The following is a 14,801-nucleotide window of genomic DNA, read 5'->3' as shown; positions in this document are numbered from 1 at the left end:
ATTTTTGGGTACTTTGCAACATTAAGCTTTTCTTTTGTAACCTATTTCAATTTGCAATGTTTCCTGTGGAGAATAAACTAGGAACACTGCCTACGTCCAGACTATAGCAGTAACATATTTTATTAAAACCTCCAATGTCAAAATTCTGGCAGTACATAGTCTGGGGAATTAAAACGTGGTGAAGAATCATAACCTACACTAAGCTAACTACCATACAAGAAAAAAAACAGTAAAAAAAAGTTAACATACATCCTGGTTTAAGATACTTTTGTTCAATATAAGGAGTATTATAGTTGATAGTGCACGTATGTACACTGCTTAAAGTACACAGGTTGTATTTCATGGTTACCAAAAATATAAACTGAGGAAAAACGGATTACAGTATTATAACTATTATAACAAAATAGAACTCTTTTAGCATACACTGTATAACATACATACAGTCCATTTATGAAGCTCCTCCAGGTCCTTCTGAATTGCATCCCATCCCTCAGGCATGCCAGCTATACTGCTCAGCAGATGAGGATATACTCAAATCCCCTATATCGTTGATGACGGTATTAAACAATATTGATTCTAGTATAGATCCCTGATGGACACCACTTGTCAATCATCTCCATCCAGACATGGAGTCAATTCCTTAATCACCTTATTCGTCAAATGCATATCACTCCAATTTGGAGAGAGGGGTGTTGGGGGATTGTGTTAAAGAGCTTAGAGAAGTAAGATACCTGTAGCTCTTCCCATGTCTACCAATTCAGTAACTCCACCGTAGATGGCCACTACATTGGTAAGGCAAGACTAGCCCCTGGGGAAGTTGTTCTGGCTGTCTCAAAACATCTCCTTAGGACTGAGAGTTCATGTACTTAACTGTGTTTTGGCACAGGATATTCCACTTTTATCCCTGACTCCCCATTTAAAAGTCTTGTCTGGATTTAGGCTTCCTCATATTTGAACTAAATACATATGGAACTATATATAAAACTGGAAAAAACTAAAGGTCATCTTTGTGGCTACCATTATATTGGTTAAAATTATATGGAAAAAACTAATGTAGAGTTTCAACCACAAAATTGTAATATCCTTTACAGCCAGAATTATTATTAAAGTGAAATTATGTTTATATTGGTAAAGCAGTAGATCACTGTATTTCTCAGATATTTAAAATAATTAGCACCACATATTCTATCAAACTCATAACTAAATGTTTTAAATAGAAATGGTTGCCTATAGGAATACTATAATTACTACATATATTCCACAATAGTACTTTTTGTCACACATTTGGACACCAGGGCATTTTTTAATATTGCCAGGTATTTAGTTTCTTTTCCTCATATCTATACTTATAGGATATATATAGGTCTCTAAATTGGCTACACAGTTATTATCCTATCATTCTACTCTATAATTTTAAAACCAAAAAGAATATTGATCTGAAAGGAAGGTCCTTCTGCAAGTTACAGCTCCTGCCATTTTGAGACTGTAAGTTGCTTTCCAATCTGCTTCATAAAAGTCAACTTTAATAAACATTTTTTGAACTACAGCTGTTTTTTTTCTAAAGAATTGTGATGTGGACAAACATCAAAGACAAATATACAGATACAAATTAGGGGGGTTAGCTTATTGTGACTTTAATGAACAGTTACAATGTGCAAGAACTCTTTATGTGGCAAAAATAAACAACTCCCTTTTTTGTTCTGAAGCTGATTGAATTACCTGGTGAATTGAGGCAATCCTGAGTGACTCTAATAAGGTGTTAACACTGAGCCCTCAAAAAGTGGTTCATTTAACTACTGGAGAAAACTAAAGATGTTAATGTATCTTAATATGGAATGTCTAATGATAGGTGAAATGGATGAACCTGAGATTATGTACATTTTTCTTTAGTTAAAATCCATTAATTTCAAAGTGATTTTGAAAATTCTGCTTTCAGCCTTTTCTGTAATTTATACATGAGTGATTTTCTGGAAGACTTGCAGACTGATCATTAACACAAATGTATTTCAAGTATAGACTGTCCCACTGTTCTTCAAACCTTCTTCTTTTACTTCAGCAGGTCAGGAGCTAGTTATTTTTAAGTAGATCCAAATGCACTTATGACTAAGTCAGTGCACAATGTTATCTGAGTCTGCACGTGTAAATGTGTTGTAATGTAATAAGAAGTTCATGAGTAGTCTGCTAGACTCTGAAAGCCTCTGAATTAGCTTAAAAATGTCCTGCTTTTGCAGAACTGTCTCAGATGGTTGCATTTCTGAGGTACATGCCTGCTTTCCTTTGTTTTTGAGAAGTCCTTACCAGAAAGTGTATTTAGGTTGTACTCAATGGCAGCAGCTAAGCAAAAGGTAGAGCAATCCAAAGTCAGTGTTGAATTTACAGGAGCAGGAGTGAAAGAAACCATATATCTGTCCAACTTAAGAGTTTATGCTGCTGCAGAATAGTTAGAAATCTCTTAGTCTTCAGTGCAGTCTGGGTTAGAATATAGGAATCACAGGTCACCTGTGAAGAGACTGATCATCATCTGTAAACAGGTCTACTGGAAGAAGATGGGTGAATGGTAGCTTGAAGCAGACTGGTTGTATTTTAGGATAAGGTGAAGCAAAATAGCTACAGACTGAATCTTTTCAGCAGTGGGTATGAATTGCATATTATGAATCTGATAACCACTACTTTGCAGAAGGTTTTTCAACATGCAACCTGTAATATTGAAATATTCATACCTTAGTGGGAGAGAACGGCTTTTGGGTTGTACATGCAAAGGCCTTTCTGGTGACTTGTGGAGGGGTGCCATGCTGGCTGCTCTGCAGTTGTGGGGGGCAGTCTGGCATCTGTGAGAAGGTTAATGGTGAAGGGGTTACTAAGGAGCTGCTGACTATGGTATTTCCATGAAGCTAGTAGTTTTAGATTTCACATCTTTTGGCACTTGGCCTTGTTGAACTTCATGAGGTTCTCAAGACCTGACACTAGCAAAAAGCTCTTCAGTGGGGGGTGGCTGCTCACTGGAACAGGTTCCTCAGGGAAGTATTCATGGTATTGTACCTGCCAGGGCTCAAGGAGGCTCTGGGCAATGCTTTTAGACATATGGTTTAGTTTAAGTAGTCCTGCAAAGAGCAGATACTTGGACTTGGTGATCCTTATATATCCCTTCAAACTTAATATTCTGTCAATCTTTTTTTTTGATTCTCTGATTCTGTGATTAATAAATTGACTATTTATTGCTTTAATGTTTCTAAATAGTAGGAAAATTTACACATAATTTACACCACAATTTAGTGGTATAATCTGTACTGCAAAATGGTCAGTACATTTTGAACTTTAGAGATAAGAAGGAGCTAATAGTTATCCGGTATTCAGGAAAATTTAATTTACAAAGATTTCCTGTTGTATGCTGTGTACAACCATATTTCATGCTAAAGCATTGCGTTCAATAAGTCTGCATGGTGAAATGAATTACTGCTTGTTACAGTGTCTTCCAGACAATTATGGATATTTATTTCCTAAAGATAATTTTAGCTTAATTATCTCAATGAAATGGAGATCACTACTGCAATTTTAAGAAGAGTCTCTGTAACTTCCACAGTCCATTCTCTTCAAAAAGATCCACGTCAATCATTTGTGTGTTGCATGGGTGGGATGTGATTCGTACTTGGACTTTTTAAGCTTTTTTGAAATAGATGACTGCAGACTGATTAGAGAAGTTAGATACTTCTCCATCTTCTTCTTCCACAAAACCTAATTTTAATTTAAGTAAGCTGGACTGGTTTATTGGACTTTCACAAGGTGCCTGTTAGGCATTGTTGTAGTGATCCAGCAGCCAGCTCTGGAATCTTGCATATCTCCATGGAGGAATAATCTATCAAGCAGTAATAGTAACTTCACTTTTAGAGGTAGTGTACTTTTCCTCTGAAGATTCATTGTTTTGGACTTGGCTCCACATTTCATAACAGTGATATTGTGACCAGAAGCTAATTACACACTAATTCAATTCATGCTTACAATTGAATTAGAGTTATGAATAAGTATTTTTTTACCTACAGCTATTCATCTGATGGAGTTGTGCTCTGTGAACGTTCAGTCCTGTACAAATACACAGAAAAGTCCTCCTTTACAGAGCAGACTGGTGCTAGAGCACTCCAGCACAAAATTTTATGTTTAAATCCCATTTCTAGACTGGTACTAGAGCATTCCAGCACAAAACTTTATGTTTAAATCCAAATTCTAAGGAAGCACAGGGCTATATTCTAGGAAGCTGTCCTTTTCCTGATGGAGGAACTCCCATATTTTAGAGCCAGTTATATATTTGAGAAGCCACACAGTTCTCTTTTCAACTGAAATATTTTTTTCCTACTCCTTGTGAACAACATATTTTACATACTAAAGGGCCTGCACATCATCCTTTTGAAAGAAAGAATTTTTATTTTTCTCTTGAAGAGAGAATTTAGATGCCCATCCATAAGGGAAAGCTCAAAGATGTTTATCTCTCACTGAGATTTATATCTAAATCCCTGAAAGTGTCTCTGGTGCTTAAACCCCACTTTTTGTCTCACTAGTCAAGCTAGTAAAGCTTCCTTCTTCATTCATTTGTCCACTGTAAATCTTACAGTTACAAGTCCGAGTAATTTTCTTGTATAAATGGCTGTTATCAATTGAAAGATACGTTATTTTGTCTCCGCAACACATATTTCTTTGGTGCTTAAATCTCCTCTTATGAATCCAGGCAAAATTTTCAAATACATTTCTGTAACTGCTTCCCCTTGGTCATGTAAAAATCTTTATGTTCCAGACTTTTCATTAAATGACTGCTCCTATGAGGACTTTGAGATCTTTAAATATATAAGTTTCTTTATGGATAATTGGACAAGTCATGTTCAATTGCATTCCAAATAATACAGCTGAAATATGCAGTAGAGAATAATTGTAGAAGCATAAAAAAATGCATGGAAAAGCAGACCTGACTTCCACCTCTAATACAGAAAGGAGATTTAGAAAAGGAAAAGTTGTCTTCTGAATCAAGAATGCTGTTATTCATTTATGCTGGATCTTAATTCTTCCTGGGGCCTTATAAGATGCCTATTCTGGGATGGCTTTTATTTCTTTTAGATGGTTTATTTTTAAAGTCAGAAGTATTATTCAAATTGCTCAAAACAAAAAAATCTCCAGAATAAACATCAGGTAATACTTCTATGTGAAAAAAGTGCTTTGTTTGTACATATATAAACTAGAAAATTAGTTTGTCCCCACTACATAAGGCAAGTCAGATTGTAAATTTTCTTAAATGTCTAGCAAACTAGGAGTGATGATACTTTTTGTTTGTTTGTTTCTGAGAATAAAACCTATATTACCTTCATATCTACAAATAATGTTCAAATAATAGGGTATCTCGAAGTTATTTGTGATTTTTCTTTTTTCTGCTTTAAAATCAAACAAACATTCTACCAAAATAACAGATTCAGGGGTTAAGTTGAAAAGTCAAATAATGAATTACTTATCAAAAGAGGTACAGAAAAGACGACTAAAAGACAGAATTTATTCATTCACAGCTACAATATGTGTGGTTGTTCATGTGATAATTTAGTAAACACACTGGTGGAAAGAATATTCGTTATACTTGCGGACCTGGAGTAAATTCCATAAGGCCAATGACAGAAATGAACTAAGTAGAAAAGTGCTAAATGATGCATGACTCAGATGACCAGATCAAAATACTGCCAGTGAGGACTGCATGTCTTTTGAATTAAGATATAATAGTTAAGGTAATTTTTTGCCAAAAAAAACCCCCCCAAAAAAACAGAAACAAAACCAAAAAAGAGTCAGTTAATAGATGCATTAAATGAAGTAATTTATGTTTTTAAACTATTCTGTAACAATTTTTAGCTGAATGCTCCTCATTCAGGAACAGCAAATATATCAGGTTTTATGTCTTGAAACCTTTCTCCCTTTATATAGCAAGTCAGCATACATTTAAATACTGACCAGACCAGCACAGGCAGGGCTGCTGCCCTGAGCTGAAGATTTCTTCTTCCCAAACTGGCTCCTCAGCAACAAGGAAACAGCTCACAAAATCCTACTAGAAATATTAGAAATTGATATCTACCTCTAGTGTTCCTGTGGCATTCGCTGTCACCACTAGAGAAAATGTAGTAAGGTGTAATATCAGAGAAGCTGGTGAAGAAAATCTGGCAACAAGCTACTCTATTTAAGCTATATGAAGAGCTGGTCACAAGACCGGGAATGTAGCAACACCTCCTCTCTAAGGTAAAAATTCCTGAGAGCTGCAGCAAATGCCTCCATAATCCTTGTGGCAAGACTGAATATTCCAGAGCAAAGCTTTTATAAGAGGGTCTTATTGAAGAAAAAGTTAATTTTCTTTCCTTGAATATAATTTATTTTATGATCAAGTGGTGAGCTTACTTATTTGAGACCTATGATTCACTGTGTTTGTTATCAAGCCTCTGGGTTGATGTTTGGGCCAACCCAACAACTTATAAAAAGTCTTAAAAACATTAAATAGGTTACAAGTTTTTTTTTTCTACTCATGGTCAGACAGGCTCTTTCAAAATAATGAGACCAAAATAAGGCTGCTCTGTAATGCTGTGCCTGGAAATGGAAAGAAAACAAATGTGTGCTATTTTCTTTTATTGCTTTGCTTTTACAGCAAGTAAAAGCAGGCTCATGGGCTAGAGAGAAGCTGTGGAAGGGGTGTAGTTAAATCTTCATTCTTTACCACAATGTGCAGTCAAAATGTGGTTGTTGTTGAGTTAGGTTGGATTGGATTGAGTTGGGGTTTTTTTTAGGTGGTTTGTTTTTGGTTTGTTTTTGGTTTTTTTTTTGGTTGTTTTGTTTTTTTTTTTGTTTGGTTTTTGTTTGGGTTTTTTTTTGTTGGTTGTTTGCTTGTTGTGGTTTTATGTTTTTTTTCTTTTTTGTGTCCCTGTGCAATACATATGGCTTTCTTACGATGAAAGAAACAGTTCATGTTTACATGTCCCTGGAAACCCAAAAAGCAAAGATTGTTATTACAGGTATGATGGTACAAATGTTTTCTGAATACACTTTAGGAGAGGTGTAAGATGCTTTAAGTGTATAAGAATTTTTTTTTCCTCTTGATAAAAAAATAAACTCTGTCTGCTTTCAGGGACCTTTTGCTTAGGGAGAGCCCTATCATCTGCAGCAAGAGATAGGAATCATCAGGACAAAAGAAAAAAAGCCAGAAACCAATTGCTGCAACATTAGAGGGAATATCCCAGCAGAGTAAATTTCTTGAGAATATAGATTGGATGTAAAAGGTGAGCTATTACTAGCACATTGTTGCCATTAGGGAGCATGACAGAAAGCTGCAATGTAAACGTCACATCCAGCGTGGGAAGGTGATGGAGCAGCTACCTGACTTGTAAACCTGTGATTGCCACCCATGGACTTCGCAGGCAAGGTCAGCTCAACACCACACCAAACGAGAAACACAGGTATTCCTTCAGGTATGAGAAGAGCAGCAAAAAAGAAGGAAGAGCATATCTAGAACATGTATTGCATGTGATAAAAGCATGGAAAGAGTCTTTGTAGGATTAGTAGTTAGTCAAGACACGCAATAATTTTATACACCAGTTTTTCAAATTATATTCTCTCCTCCCAGTCTGTTGCTGGCCATAGTTTTTCAGCTGGTTGAAAGCTTTGTCTGCACTTCCTTTCCTGTTTATTTTATGCATTTATTTAGATGGGGTTTGGGTTTTTTTTTGGATTTTTGGTTTTTTTTTTTTTTTTTTTTTTAAGGCGGGACAGGAAGGGATTCAAATGAGAAGGGATTTTTTGCTTTTATTCCTGTGAGATTGTTTACTCACTATGGGAATGTAAATTGTTTGCTCTGATGTTGAATTTTATAAGTTAGAGATCCTAAGGAAGAATGAATTAAAATAAAATTCTGCCTTTAATAAATTCTGACAGAAATTTGACTACTTCAGCCCTATTAAAAAAAACATCAGAAAGAAAGAAAAAGACTCAGAGGGGAAGAACCCCCCCAAACAATCTGTCATGTTAAAGATAAATTGCTGTAGTTGCATTATCCATTATGACAGCTCCTCCCTGGCCAATATTTTACATTGTTATGATAATTTACTCTACAAAACAAGAGTGTGGGCACATATGGTATCCCATTGTTTCTTTTGTTTTCTTGGAGTCAGAGCCTGTTATCATAGGTGCATTTTCAGGCTTCCTCCTCCTTCTGTGTAAATGAATGCTGGCATCAACCCACCCCTGGGAAATGCTCACTACCTCTTCCTCGCTAATGCTATGCCGTGCAAAGGACTCCCCAACAACACATGGTAATTCTATATTTCTGCATACAGTTGTGTAAGCAGTCTCAAGTTGCCTATAATTGCCCAAATGCACGTTTTACAACCATCCTGCAATTAATTGCAGCTTAGTGTGCAATTAAGCCTCCTTCTGCCAGGTGCTCTCACATCAGGACCATGCTTCATCAGCCAGGGCACAAGGCAGATTGGCCAGGTTTTAGGAACTCTCTGGCTTATCACATCCTGCTCACAGTTGGTCACAACAATCAACAGATATCTGCTTTCACTGGCGTTTTTCTCATCAGTGCCATCAAATGAGAAATCATGGGCACATATGTACATTGATAGGCCTTGTATAATTCATGAAACCTTTTAACATATAAGCTACTTTTGGTACGCTATCAATCCTCATTACTGAACGCAGTCAGCTCTATAACTGACAAAATCCTCTGTAAGAACACTGTTGGCTGACCAGCAAATGCTGCAAACTGTAGAAGGCAGAATTAGTCAGTTTTTCAGACAGCACCCTGCTCTGGAAGAGCCTCCATGGATGTGACTATGAAATGAAGGAACAGGGAGAGATTTATTTTGGGAAGGTGGCTTGTGCAAGCACCCCTGGTGACCACATCACTGCATGATAATAGTTTCATCATTCTTGGCTTCTCAATCTTCATGAGAGCAACAGACCAGTAAACATATCCACTGTTGCTTTAGACAGTTTTGACAATTCTATTGCTCTTTGTCTATGTTGCAGATGGGGATATCTTAATAAAACACATGGTAAGTAGATGAGATGGATAGGATGTTGTCTGTTCCTGACTGTTTCGGAGTTTGCTTAGTTAATTTTCACCAACAGAGGTATAAAAACTAGAACACGGAAGCAATCCCTTGTAGGGGATGATACTGATGATTTGCCAAGCAGAAGGGATTTCAGGAGAGAATTTGTGCACACTCTGTAAAATAATTAAGATGCAAAATAATAAACTCAGTGTAGTATAGAAGCATCATAGACTCATAGAATGGTTTAGGTTGGAAGAGACCTTAAAGCTCATCCAGTTCCAAACCACTGACATCAGGGGCACCTTCCTCTAGACCAGGTTGCTCCAAACCCCATCCAACCTGGCCTTGAGCATTGCCAGGGATGGGGCAGCCACAGTTTCTCTGGGCGACCTGTGCCAGGGCCTCAGCACCCTCACAGGGAAGAGCTTCTGCCTAAGAGCTCATCTCAGTCTCCCCTCTGTCAGGTTAAAGCCATTCTCTCTTGTCCTGTCCCTACTGGCTCTTGTCAAAAGCCCCTTTGCAGGTTTCTTGTAGCCCCTTTAGGCACTGGAGCTGTTCTAAGGTCACTTTTTAAGGAGTCTTCCCCAGGCTGAACCAGCCCAGCTCTCTCAGCCTGTCTCCAGAGCAGAGCTGCTCCACCCTTCGCAGCATCTCCGTGGCCTCCTCTGGACTCTCTCCAAAGCTCCAAATCCCTTTTGTGTGGGGGCTCCCAGAGCTGGACATAGAACTGTAGATGGAGTTTCACCAGAGTGAAGGGAGAAAATCGCATCCTTTGATGTCCTGGTCATGCTTCTTTTGATACAGCCCAGGATACTTTTGGCTTTCTGGGCTAAAAATGTACTGCTATAAAACTTATAACTGTGGCTCAAATATAGTTTCTTGCTTCCTTTTTTTCCTGAGGTTTAACTCTAATTATGTATAAACACAAACTTACACATACAGATTCTGAGTCTCACTCCATGTTCTAAAGGAATAAGGAATTTCTATGTGTCACACTGTGCTCCAATACTTTCCTTTGAGGCTGGAGATTAGTCCATACAAAGCAGATTGCTTCCTGTATCTCAAACGCATTAGATGTTTAACTGACTGATAATATATACTTTAAAATGATTGATTGTTAGAAATGAGTCCCAAAAGTCACTATAAATAGTTCTTATAATTATTCTTATAAGTTCAAAAAATTATGCTATGTTTATAATGTAATCCTTCATCCAGGATAAAGATGACCAAGTCTGGAAATCATAAAAATAAAACACAGGTACTGACTAATACTAAAACAATTGGTTTATAGATCTGATAATCTTTAGAAGGAAAGGATATATCTTCAACAAAATCTTGCCAGCAGTTGGTTGGGTGCCTGCATCTGTTGTCTGAAACGTAAAAGAAGCTGTTGATGTTTTTGGCATAGTTACAATACAAGCTAGTAAGGGTACATTTTCGAGTTTGCTAATCCCAGAGCAAACATGTCTTCCAAATTATACATAGCATCACATCTCTGCAAATTATTTTCTCATCAGAAGTAAGCTCTCACGGCTTTTGAATCAGAAAATGTTTAAAGATCTACAGATATATATATATTCCACTTCTCCATGAGTTCAAGAGGATGTTGTGCATATTGGAGAAGTATTTGTTGAATATTATTAGATACATATAACCATATCCAGCTCAAGAGGATCTGCGATACCTTATTCCTCTTCTAAGATCTGAATATAATATTGACCTCTAAGGTAGATGGAGCAATGAGTGCTTCAGTGATTTATAGTAGGGGTGATTTATAGTAAATGAAAATCAAGAACCAAAGAATCAAGAAAATCAAAGTTGTTATTTTTGCTCCTGGCTTCTGTGGTGAAGGGGAAGACCACAGAGTGGAGAAATACAGCCCTGTATGAAGAAAAGTGTATCTGAAAAAATATAGCTGAGATTTTTTGAACTCCAGAGAATGTAAAAAGTGAGACTGGTGAATGACCCATCATCTTTACAGTGGATCTGGGGCATACCTACCACTTCAAACACATGCTGCCTAAAATGACTTTCCAAACATGAGCTTGCATTGGTATATCTATGATGTGCACACACTGTCTTGATTTCTCAAGCAGCAAACTGGCTCTTTTCTCATATAATTAGTGGCTTCTCATACCAGTTAAGCAAGCAGATGGTCACACATTTTGTACACACAGATTTCTAAATGTTCCTAGTGTTTGACTCTTGTTGATGGTCACAGTCAACAACAGCAAATAGGATCCTCTCCAAATTGTGATAAAGCAAAATGACCATTCAGTTGGATCAAAGGCAGTTATTCATTTAGGCTTGGTATAGTATTCATTAGAGTCATAATAGTAATGCACATTATATTACATAAATATGAGCTCTGTGTTAATAGTCCAATTCTGCAACAATTCTTTCGAAGGAACAGAAAAATACTTCCAAGTGAGAGATTTTACAATAAGACTGCCCAGTATGGGGCATGCCACTCTCTGTAGTAGTAGGGTAGTGATGCCGACCCTGTGACACTTGCTACTTCATGAGGTGTTTAATGGTGTGTGGACATACTTGGGGGTACAAGAAATCACCTGGGTCCCAGTCAAATTTTTCATATGAACCAATAGTCATGTTCTGGAAAAACACATTTTCTAAGTAGTTCAGTCATATTGCTTTTTGGAGTTTGATGCAAACTTATTTCTATTCTCAGGATAGATATTTCTATCATTTGCTCTTGTTTTAGAGATACTCCATATAAAAAGACATTTGATTAACATGTCAGTAGCTTGCAGGTGAATATGTATATATATTGCAGTTTCTAAATTTTGTCAACATTATAGCACATAAATGTGTAACACATTAAAACCATTTTTTTTTTCACATACCAGTAAAAAAATACTTTATACAGGTTTATGACTATAACTCCCCATGGTTTTCCCTCAGAGTCAATAAAAATTGAGAGGATATAAAACATCAGGAATCTTCCTCTTAGTGAGATCAGTGGCCATTTAACTTAGCACACTATTTTAAAAAATAGTTATATGTGATGTTATTTAGTGAGACTGTGTGAGTTTGGTTTATTTCTTGGGTTTTGTGATTAATAGAATATGTTAATAAATTCAATGGTGTTTTATATATGACAAAAGCAATAGGGTAGCATTACTTTTGCCTTCTCATTATCTATTCTCTCAGTAATGGATAAAATCGGGATTTCAGTAAACATGTCTTACCTATATGCATTGGAATGTATGGGGTTTTTGAATGCTGAGAGTGCAGGGGTGGATGAAAATAGGTATTGAAACTGTGAGAAAGTGCAACTGCATTCATTGAGCATCCTCTGCAACTGGCAGGACATTCTATTTCCCTGCAGGAATGTGCTCTGAACCTGAAGCATTATTATGAACCTCACACACAGTAGGGGTTATGGTGATCCTGGCAGAAAATAATAAAAGGAAGTCAGCAGAACCAGTGGTGAGGCTTTCTGTCTTCATTCTCAACAGGATTTCTATCTCTTTCCATTGTTGTTAAAGCACAGACAAGGCATTACCTGTTCTGACCTGTAGACCTACATGCAGCCAGAGCCTGCTTCGAACACATGCTCTGAGTGTACACAGGTACTCAGGAGTGCCACTCTGTAACTGTTACTGCTGCTCTACTTCACTGTCTGAATCCTAAATGAAAGGATAATGCTACTGTTCTTCTCAATGATGGTCAACCTGTTCATATCACCTAAGCTCCCTATCCCGCAGAAAAACCCACAGACATTCAAAAAGGGCAAGGACTGCAGTGGTGGTCTGCTAGGAGCTTTTTGGAGTTGTTTTGCTTGCTTTTCTTTGTTTCTCATTAAGAGACAGGGCAAAGAGGAGTACCAAAGGGAGAGTTTTTCCCAAGGTGAAGAAAAAGATGAGATTGTAATCCCCTTATCTTAAATGTCAGTGGAGAAAACACACCACAAGGGCTGCATAAAAGTGGTAGTAAAAGTGGGATGATTGGTGTAGTTGTGATAATATCACAACCAAATACCATAAAGAAAAACCAGAGCTGTTTTGGTTTCTTCACTTTTCCAAAGCTACTTCTCCCTATGCAAAGGCCTAATTCTGATCCAGGTAGGTAGCAATGAAAATGTCTTCATTAATATGTGACTCTCTGCTAGAAATGTTTTGCTAAATGCTTCATCTCACTGAATCATAGCAAGCAAAGGCTTACTGATTACATTGTCATCTGCCATGAGAAAAGAGATACACTAGGTACCTGTCATCTAGCATAATAGCCCGAGAATGAATAGAGGTGCTCTTGAGTGCTGTTTTGAGCAGCATAATAAAAATCACCTTTTGTAGGAGCTCATGTTTCATCGTGTCTTTAGGGAGAGCCAAACAACACCAGCTTCCAAAGTCAGATACTGTGAATCTTTACTGTAGTTACATCATACTGGGAACACCCTTGACACCAAATTAGTTCAAATTACAAAGCCTCCTCCTACATCTGCTTGTCAGAGACTAAGCTATGTCATGGTGTTTAAGTGAAGCAGAATTGTTTACCTTTTCCTGTGTTTAAACCAAGGCTTTTTATTTTTTTTGAAAAGTACATTTGTGACCAGTGGCAGGGTCTAGTCCCACTCTTCCACATTGCTTGGTAAGTAAGCATCACCTGCTTTCTGTGCTTCAGACAGTGGAAGAATGAGTAGACTTGAGTATGTGTCTATAAAATCGGCACTGGGGTCAAAATAAACAGGGCTGTGCAGCCCTAGAGTGAGAGGGGGATTTCCCCTCCTTTATTTAGCTGATAGTTTTGAAAAGTAAACTTAAAGTCTGATAGTTTATTTCCTTTTAATTTTTAATGATCAACTGTATTGGGTTTGTCTGGCAAAATCTGTGTGTTGGAGGAACTACAGCGGTGGATCTGTGAGAAGGCAAGGGCTGCTCCAGTGTTTGATGGAGCCAATGCAGTTGGCTCCAAGATGGACCTGGCACTGGCCAAGGCCAAGCCTATCAGTGACTGTGGCAGCATCTCAGAGAGAACATATTTAAGAAGGGGAAAAAGCCTTACAGGACTGCAGAGGGAAAAATTAGTGAGAATATGTGAGACAGACTTCCTTGAAGACACAGAGGTCAGGGCAGGAGGGAGGAGGTGCTCCAGACACCAGATCAGAGGTTCCCCTGCAGCCTCTGATGCAGACTATGGTGGAACCTGCAGCCAGCCCATGGAGGTCCACAGTGGAGCACATATCTCCCTGCTGCCCATGGAGGACCCTATGCTGAAGCAGGGGGGTGCCTGTAGGAGGCTCTGACCCCACAGGAAGCCTGCTCTGGGGAAGACTCCTGGCAGGACCTGTATTCCACGCAGAGAGGAGCCCATGCTGGAGCAGGTTTGCTGCAGGGCTTGAAACCTCACGGGAGACCCACACTGGAGCAGGCTGTGAAGAACTGCAGCTCATGGGAAAGGAAATTAGAAAGTACAAAAAATGGCTTGTCCTGCAGGATTACTCCCTCTACTAGTCTGTGAATCAGACAATGGCACATGACTTTACAAATTTGTAATAGTAATGTCTAGCAAGATTTTCAAATGTAATTTTTCTAAAGTCCCATCACATTGCTTAGAATAAGCTAATGAATATACAAAAAATCTGAGTATCTTGCTTTCACCTTTGTGTTACTTCTTTTCTGGTTTACTACTTAATTGTTACTGTGCTCTGAAGCTGGTTGGATCAATTACTAAAGAATTTTTTCATCTCTTGACAACTTTGAGGTGTTCTTTTGAAAA

Source organism: Melopsittacus undulatus, chromosome Z, assembly GCF_012275295.1.
Source record: "Melopsittacus undulatus isolate bMelUnd1 chromosome Z, bMelUnd1.mat.Z, whole genome shotgun sequence".
Lineage (NCBI taxonomy): Eukaryota > Metazoa > Chordata > Aves > Psittaciformes > Psittaculidae > Melopsittacus > Melopsittacus undulatus.
The sequence above is the reverse complement of the archived record's forward strand: the minus strand, read 5'-3'. Positions refer to the sequence as shown.